At 42.7% G+C, this 9,092-nt stretch overlaps 1 long non-coding RNA gene across 1 annotated transcript; it reads left to right on the plus strand.

Moving 5' to 3' along the window:
• Nucleotides 1-5,651: 5,651 nt before the first annotated feature.
• On the plus strand, nucleotides 5,652-7,334 carry LOC144986687 (uncharacterized). Its single transcript, XR_013650535.1, has 2 exons — nucleotides 5,652-6,224; nucleotides 7,067-7,334. It is a non-coding gene; the product is annotated as an uncharacterized LOC144986687 (long non-coding RNA).
• The last annotated feature ends 1,758 nt before the right edge of the window (nucleotides 7,335-9,092 follow it).

A 9,092-nucleotide genomic window follows, 5' to 3' on the forward strand; every position in this document is an offset into this window, starting at 1 on the left:
TACTTGTTACCAATTGAATTAATTTGTTTAAGTTGGATAAGTTATATATATATATATATGCCTAACAACGAAAATAGAAATGAGATAGAAACTCCTGCGTTTTACTTTGTCTGTTTCTCCAAGCAGAAACTCTTCCTTTTGCTGATGCAGCAGCATTCCTTTTTTGATGGGCATATAATCTTCATTCACCGTCATTAAAACCTCCCGCTCTCTTTTTTTCTCCACGCGTTTCCATGGTGACTCCGGAAATCGACGATCCATTGATAATGCCCAGGTGGTCTGCAGCACGGGGGCTCCACAAGGGACAGTGCTCTCTCCCTTTCTTTTCACACTCTACACATCAGACTTCCACCATGGCTCAAACAGCTGCCATATCCAGAAGTTCTCCAATGACACAGCCATCGTTGGACGCGTGTCAGAGGGAAACAATCTGGAAAATAAGAGGGTGATCGAGGACTTTGTGGACTGGTGTGAACTCAATCACCTTCACATCAATGCAACCAAAACGAATGAGATGGAGGTCAACTTCCGGAAAAAGGCTACTCAGTCTCGTCCAGTGGTCATTCAGGGACTGGACATCGAGAGGGTGGATGTGTATAAGTACCTGGGCGTTCACATCAACAATAAACTGGACTGGTCAGATAACGCAAGGGTCCTGCACAAGAAGGTCCAGAGTCGCCTCCATCTCCTTAGGAGACTGAGGTCCTTTGGTGTGTGTAGGCCACTACTCAAGACCTTCTATGACACTGTTATTGCATCAGCAACTTTCTATGCTGTGGTCTGCTGGTGTGGAGGATTGAATGAAAGGGTCAAAAAGAAGCTGGACAAGCTGGTGAAGAGAGCTAGCTCTGTCCTGGGCTGTCCCCTGGACCCAGTGGACTCTGTAGGTGAGAGGAGGATGCTGACCAAGCTGTGCAGCATCCGGAACAACCCCTCTCACCCCCTGTATGCAACGGTGAGGACTATGAGTAACTCATTCAGCCAGAGACTGCTGCACCCACAGTGCAAAAAAGAACGTTACCGGAGGTCCTTCATCCCTACAGCAGTCAGACTATTCAACAACGCGGCCTAGGACTATCTATCTATCTATCTATCTATCTATCTATCTATCTATCTATCTATCTATCTATCTATCTATCTATCTATCTGTCTGTCTGTCTGTCTGTCTGTCTGTCTGTCTGTCTGTCTGTCTGTCTGTCTGTCTGTCTGTCTGTCTGTCTGTCTGTCTGTCTGTCTGTCTGTCTGTCTGTCTGTCTGTCTGTCTGTCTGTCTGTCTGTCTTTATGTACTTGACATGCACGTGCATTAACCCAGGGTTACCAAGTCAAGCGTAATTACGCCAACTCATATCCGGTCTTCTGGAACCGACATAACCCGAGTAAGCAAGTTCAGGCAGATTTCAGCCAGAGTTCAGGGTTAAAGTCAGGGTAGTTTAAACATGCTTTCTGGAATACCCCCCAGGTCTGCTGTGGTTTCTCCTTGATGCTCCTCCCACTCACCTGTGCTTCCTGCTGGAGTCTACAGCTGCATCTTGTTAGTGATTGAGTAGTCTGCGTTAAGTCACCTTGTTTTATGTCTGTGTTTGGAGTTAGGGATGGGAATAGAAGCCCCATGAGCTTCCCTTGGGGTTCATGTAATTGTGCCAGAAAAATGAACCAACCATTCAGGGCTTTGAAACCACACAGAACAGCGGCATCTGGTGGCGCACTGGACATATATCGACATATGCTTCAACTAAGCTCCTTGTAACACTTCAATGTGGAATTGATGATGAAAAAACGTAAAACAAAACAATGTTGTTAATGATGATAAAAAAAAACAATGTAAAACAGCACAACATATGACGTTTTCTGTAAGAAGTGCTTGACACAGCAGAATACACATCACATGAAGAAAAAAAAGAAGCGTGTACTATTGGTTTTGCATCCAGGACCTCTCAACGCAAAACCCATTGACTTTTCCATTGAGCTATATCTATTAATACTGCAGTACTTTACCATTATACATTCCTTGTAGTATTTTTTTATACACAACGTTCATAGTGTATTGTTTTATTGGGAGAAATCGAGTTGAAACGATCCTGAGCCACAGTACATTTTTTACCAGGAGCCATGGTGAAGTACAATGAACTGATGCTGATTCCAAAACAGGGGAAACAATAGAACTTCTCGGGAAACGTTCTGGATTCATTTGCATTTACAGAGAATAGCGCCCAACTGTTCAAACACAAGTGACATCTGAACCGTCGTTCGACCAAACGATGCATTTGGCGCTTCATACGTCATCAGCCACGTCATCTGCGCTGGTTGACCTACGACCTGAAACATTGAGCCGAACCACTCTGTTTCATGAAGGTGAAACGCACACCAAAGCGTCTGTGTCAAACGAGCCATCCCTAGTTGGAGTGTTTTGTGTCGCTGTCTAGTTATCATTTGGTGTTGCAGATGCTGCTCCTTGGTTTTTGGACTTGGTGTTAGTAACCCTTGTGCTATCCTAGGCACTTTAACATTAGGAGTTGGGTCATCTAGACCCACTAGACAGTGCTCTGAACCTTTTTTCTTCAATGATTTGTGATCTTCACTGGTGTCCATGAATTACATGAAATCTTTCTACCTTTATCCACCTTTGTCATGGTAGGAATAACACGTCAATGTAAGGATGGGGTCATCTAAGATAGCACAAGGGTTAAACAGTTTTCAACTTACCTTTCTCTGCATCTGGATTCCTTAACACCATAACATTACACTCCAACCAATATGACAGACCCAGCAGAGTTTGCTCAGGCTTGTGAAGCTCTGTTGCCTCCAGAAGATGGGGCCTTTTTCCCATGATGGGGGGGGATTGCTTGGTCCTCCTGAACACTTTGATGGCACGGCTTGCCATTTTTTTCTTGCTTCGTGATTGGTAATTATATGCACAATCTGCACGTCCGTCAATGTAAAGGTTTGACTTTTGTTTGTTTTCTAAACATGATCTTCAAAAAAACAACAAATATTCCAAAACCAAATGAATGCAGAACAAATTTCAAAACACAGACACGATGCCGAGGCTGACTCGAAGTTGATGTCATGAAATGGGCGGCACGCACAAGGAGCAAAGGCGGGTTCTCAGAATTCAAGGCGTCTTAGTTTTGGGTAGGAAAATGAACTGTGAAAATATCTCCTATTTAATAAAACATTTGTTCTTTAGTGTGCAAAAAGTAATAGCATATACATGGGTAAAGTTTACTCTAAGGCCGCCTTTACACTGCATGGTTCAAGTAACCCAATTCCGATTTTTTCCTCTCATTTGGCACAGATCGGATATGATCGGTGAATGTGTAAGCAGGACAAAAGCGTATGGGATTCCGTTTTTCTCAGATCGGATACAGGCCTATTTATGTGGAAATAAATCGGAAACGAATCGGATACGTGCATTTGCGTGTGCCATGTAAGCAGACAAATCGGATATTCCCCAGTAAATGCGAGTCGTACCTCGGTGACGTCAATTCAGGACACCACCAACTGAGGTCACATGACTTATTAGGGTGCTTTTTGTGCGCTGATTTTGCTGTCAGCGTGTTACCTTTCAGCCTCAGGCTTCAGACCGTAGTTGGAAACCGCTGTTATGTCCGGTCCGGACGCAAACGGTAACTAATGAAGCGGGACACCGTTGCTATGGAACAGGCTAGAAGCCGTTTATTTCTTTGCGGGGCGTGTATGATGGGGACCGTGTGTGTGTGTGTGAGCGCGCGCCCGCGTGCTTGCGTGTGTGTGTGTAAGGAGAGAGGGGGGGTGTGAGCGCGGAGCGGGGGACTGTCGGAGAACAGTAAATTAAAAATAAGGTGTCTCGCCAAAAAGTTTTGGAGTCTTTCTTAACCCACTCTGGAGGCTTAGGGTTCAACGGAAAAGAGAACCCCGAGGAAATCTCCCGTGTGTTTCTGACCACGGTCGGAAAAGAGAGGTCATCGCGCAGGAAAGGTTCAACACTTGGATCAAACTGTTAGTACAGCACAACGTCTGCAAACACTTCCTCATTCAAAACTCAGAGAGAGCACATAAGACGGCCGAGCAGCCCTCCTTCTTCCTCTCCCGCGCATCCCCTCTGGAGCGCCCAAGGCAACGCCTCCTTCCGTCGCCGCCTTGCCTCCATGACAACCGCAATCACAAAAGTCCGAAAGAGGTAGGCGGAAATGCTGCTACGTAGTCCTCAGAACGTCTACGTTTGATAGTTTCAGCATTGTTTAGTGTAAATGCAATAATCAGATACGGGTCACTTTTAAAAGATGATGTAAGCGGGTCGTCAAAGAAATCGGATATAGTCAGAAAATCGGATATGAGCATCAAAACCTGCAGTGTAAATGCGGCCTAAAAGTCACTGTTCTGACTGCGGCTGTCAGTATTGTTTTTAATTATCAGTCTCTTTACTTTCAAGACAAGAATTGAAACTTTGTTTTATGTATCATCAGTCTACAGAACAGAAAAGAAAATTATCAAGAAAGAAAATAAACATGTTATTACTAAATCAGTATGATAGAAATAGCTGCACATTAATAAAGAATACATTTCTTTAAACCTTTAAATATTACATGAAATGTTGATTAGTTAATTATATCAGGACAATAAACTCCATATTCTAACCAGTTACAGTACATGTATCTGCTGCAAAGATTCCCAATATTAAACACAAATGAACTATTGAGAACAATCATTTTCTAATAAATAATTGATTTTATATCTGCTTTATTTCACAGGACCACAGCCAACAGTTCCCGTTGTGGTGTCTCAACAGTTGCCACAATCATCCCGAAGTGACAACTGCCATCTGGACGGGCTGGTGGAGGTCTCTATGGCTGTGCCCTCTGCAGAGGATTGGAAGTCCATCGCTGAGGAGTTCCATCAGTGGTGGAACTTCCCAGACTATCGTGGAACTGTACACAGGAAGCATGTCACCCTGAAGGCACAGCCCAATTTACAATCCCAGTTCCTCAACTACAAGGGAACTTTCTCCATTTGTTCTCTTGGCAGTATTGGCCGCCCTCGGGTGGTTCAGGGTGATCGATGTTGGGGGGTACGGCCATGACCGGCCCTCCCTATGTGCGAATTACGCAGCCGTGTAGGGCCCCCGTCACCACCAGGGCCCCGAAGTGACGAAACAAATAAAAAAAAAAAAGACCCAAATCTGGCAACCCACTTCATAGAACTTCCGTACCAACGCACGCTCTGAATATATTGGTTCAGCACACCTGAACCAATCTGGCAACCCAAATTATGACGTTACGCCACTCTTAGCAACGATTGGTCAACATCATTGCATCTGAGCCTGGCACAGTGTGCATTTACGAGTGCATGTTGTTTGAATAAAGTTGGGAAAAGAAATAAAACGAGCACATTTTGTCACACTGATCAAAGCGACAACAAGAGAACTTCATGCCAAAGAGACTTTATCCATCAGGCGCTGAAAAAAGAAAGAAGAACTTAAACATCAATCACAAGTTAAGTTTGGAGAATGTTGGGGCATATTTTTACATTATCCTGCCTTTCTGTGCAGCTGTGCGATTTACGTAATATACTAATCGATTCGAGGTGAAGTTTGCACATAAACGACCCCGTTTGTGACTTTGTCGTAATTTCCAATGAAAAACTCGAAAATAATTCTGATACCCAAGTTTCCAAGATGAGGTCGGACATGAGCTTCCAAAACGGCGGAGAGCAGAGAAAAGTAAATAATTATAATGGTATGATGGTGGCAGATAAATGTTTAAACTCACGTTATCGTATTGTTTCATTGTGCAAACATATATTTAGTGCGTTCATTTTCCGGTTTGTGTCAGTATAAAAACTGCTGTTATTACTCTGTTATAGACAGTCAGGTAGTTTGACTTTTTCAACAATGAGTGTGCCTTAAAATCTTGCATGAAATATGGAGAATCAAAACTGAAAAATACAAATAGGAAATAAAGGTTCTCATTTATAAATGACAAACAAACTAAATGTACTAATTTTAAAATTATGAACATACAAAATAATAGATAAAGAAGTGTATAAATGCTTATGTTGCCACCTATACTCAAATTAGTGTTCACATTTATTTCTTATTTGTATTTTGCAGTTTTGGTTTTACATAATGATGTTTTGCACAGTTTCTTCCTCAGCCAACGGTTTCTTCTGCTCTGAAAAAGTATTGGAGGTGGTGCAGCATCCAGATCCCAAGATGATCCTGACATCACTGAAGATGGAATCTCAGGTCATTATAAAAGCATGTAAAGTAATTTAACAAACAGTGTCTGCATAACCCTTTTTTTCATAAACAGCAGCTGAAGAGTATGGCGTCCCAAGTTGTTCATAATTAAATAAATAAATATGATCTTGTGCAAATATACAATCAAACAATATACCTCTCATAAATATATAAAAAGATCATGAAATTGAATGTTCAAAACTTCTGATTAGACTGTCAGAAAGAGAACTTGACAACTCTCTCAGCGCTGAGTTCTCCGCGGTCAGGGTTTCCAATTGTTTTGGGGAAATTTCTAGAGCATCCTTGATCTCTTGAAATTGGAAAGACGGCTGTCGAAGCTGGATAGCTTAGCATCAATGCTAAGAAGCATATCCCACGCGTTGGATTCGAACTCCGTCTTCGGTGGAGAAGCTCCCGGTGATTCTTCGGGTCGGCTCTGTTTGGTGGGGGCGGCTGGCTTGCCTGACTGACGGGTTTTTCCCATGACGAAGTGCTCTTGTTGCTCGTCGATGTAGCGCGTCAGGCTGTCCAGATCCTCTTCGCTGTTGCTGCCGCTCTCCAGGACGGTCGGAATTTGCCTTGGTAAATTCGGGGGGAAAAAGACACTGGGACGGTGTGTTTATCCCCCCCCCAAAAAAATGCGGGGGGGGGGAGATATGCCGTTTGTTTGTTTTAGTTTCCCAGGATTAAATCATCTTATTTTCCACCAGGTCTCGAACAGATCCGCGTCACAGCTTCATGCGATCCCGGAAGTCTCCTGCCTCCCGGCCAACTGTTATGTACATTTGATTAGACTGTTTGATTTTTCACTGTTTGCTTTTCTTGAAGTTAAGCATCTTATGTTCCAGAGGCTCCAAGAGAGGCGTGTCTGGAAAAGGAGTCGACTGGATCCAAAATTCCACCTACCTCAAATCAGTTGGTCCAGCTGAATGGCCAACCACACTCTCTGATCCAGTAAGAATGGAGTTGGTGCAAAGAGGTCCTTTTCAGACTGAGAAAGACTCTGACTTTCCAAAATCCCCCTCATTGAGCTGCTGTGTTCTTTATTTTGGATTGTTTTATTGATATTTAATTTGCTATTAAGTTGCTGTTTTTAATAAATTGGAGTTTTGGGAATGTCATTTGTTGAGTGCCTAATGTTACATTAATATATATATATCTATACAGTAAACCTTTGTTTTTCGCGGGGGTTATACGTTCCAGAAAGAGCCCGTGATAGTCAAAAACCGTGAAGTAGAAACCTCTATTTTTTTTTCAATTATGATACAATTAAATACTCTATTATACATTGAAAAGAAAGAACAAACCATAGGCTCAAGCATTTGTTTCACAAATCAAAGTACTTTAGAAACGTTTTTTAACAAATAACTTCTGTTCTGTACTGTCAAATAATAATTTTAATCATCAATGTGAACAGAAGGCGTCAAATCGCGGAGATTAGCCCCGCCCACCACGACCCGCGTAATTGGATTAAACGGGAGAAAATATAAAATGATGATTATGAAAAAATACAAAGTACAGTCGCACAAATAGTGACTCGGGTGTACAGTGGCGGTTTTTGATATGGGCGATGTGGGCGGTCGCCCAGGGCGGCACCTCGTAGGGGGCGGCATTTGCCGTGCCCTGCGTTACATATAATGTGCTACTATATTCGAGGAGGAGGCTTTGCGCTTTTAATTTGAAATTGCTTCAGCTGCTGACACTTAACATTTTTAGATTTACACATCAGACTGTTAAGAATGTCTTCATCTGGTTTCCTCTTCACATTTATGGTGCAAAAAAAAAGAAAAAGATGAAATACCTGAAAAACCCAATTTTGACAAAAGCAGGCAATGGGGATTATTTCCCACAATTACTTGCTCCGACACAGCAGACCCGACGCGCACGTGAGCACCGCCCTCTGCTGCAAGACGCTTGCGGCCACACCTCTTTGCGGTAGTCTTTGGAACATAAGTCAAAAAACCCGAGAGGGGAGCGCAACTCGCCGGGGGCTGAATCACACTAACAGGTGATTGGGAGTCTTTTTCTATCTGACAATCAACTCTGAGCCGCAACTGCGCCTCCCGTCATAGAGACGGAGCCGCCTGTGTCAGAGGGAAGGGGAGGGGGAGGGGTTGTTACGGGAGGAGAAGGGAGGAAGCACCCAGGCGCAGAGAGCGAGAGGAGGCAGGAGGTTGCAGGGGAACGGGGGCTTTAATAAACAAAACTAAGGACACAAAACCAAAACCACTGCAGACGGCAGGCTAGAAGCTCGAAACACTCGAAACGGGGAGAGCAGACTAACAAGGGACTAGAAGGGAATGACAAGACTTAAATACATACAGACAACCGAGACACAGGTGAACACAATCAGGAAGGATGGGGAACCAAAGTAAAACTCACAACAAAAACAAAACAGGAAACCCTACAAAATAAAACAGGAAGTTAAACTCAAAACATGCCAGAACAAAAAGGAAACAAACCACAAGGGCAAAGAAACAGAAACCATAACAGGGGTGGTGGGTGCAGACCATTTTTAATGGATTGAGTTTTTTTTGGAGGATTTCTACTGTTGGTGTTGCACAAATTTAGGGAAATGCCAAATATTTTTGTAGTAATCCCACTGATGAATTCTATGATTTAGTCTTTAATGTTTTATAAGACATAAACATATTAATCACAATAAGTTTTTTTTTAGATCTAATCCCTCTGATATGTTTCACAAAGACACACACAGGACATCACACATTAAGAAATTATTGCTAAAAATGAAGCAGGAGTCCAGCTCTAAAAGAAATGCTCTAAAAAATGATAAAAGAGCAAAAAAAAAAAAAAATGGAATTATTTGATATGTAATTTCTTATTAATATTTCCAGGCTTTCTTTGTTTTGTTCT

Source organism: Oryzias latipes, chromosome 17 (assembly GCF_053564925.1).
Source record: "Oryzias latipes strain Hd-rR chromosome 17, Olatipes_Hd-rR_3.1".
Classification (NCBI taxonomy): Eukaryota; Metazoa; Chordata; class Actinopteri; order Beloniformes; family Adrianichthyidae; genus Oryzias; species Oryzias latipes.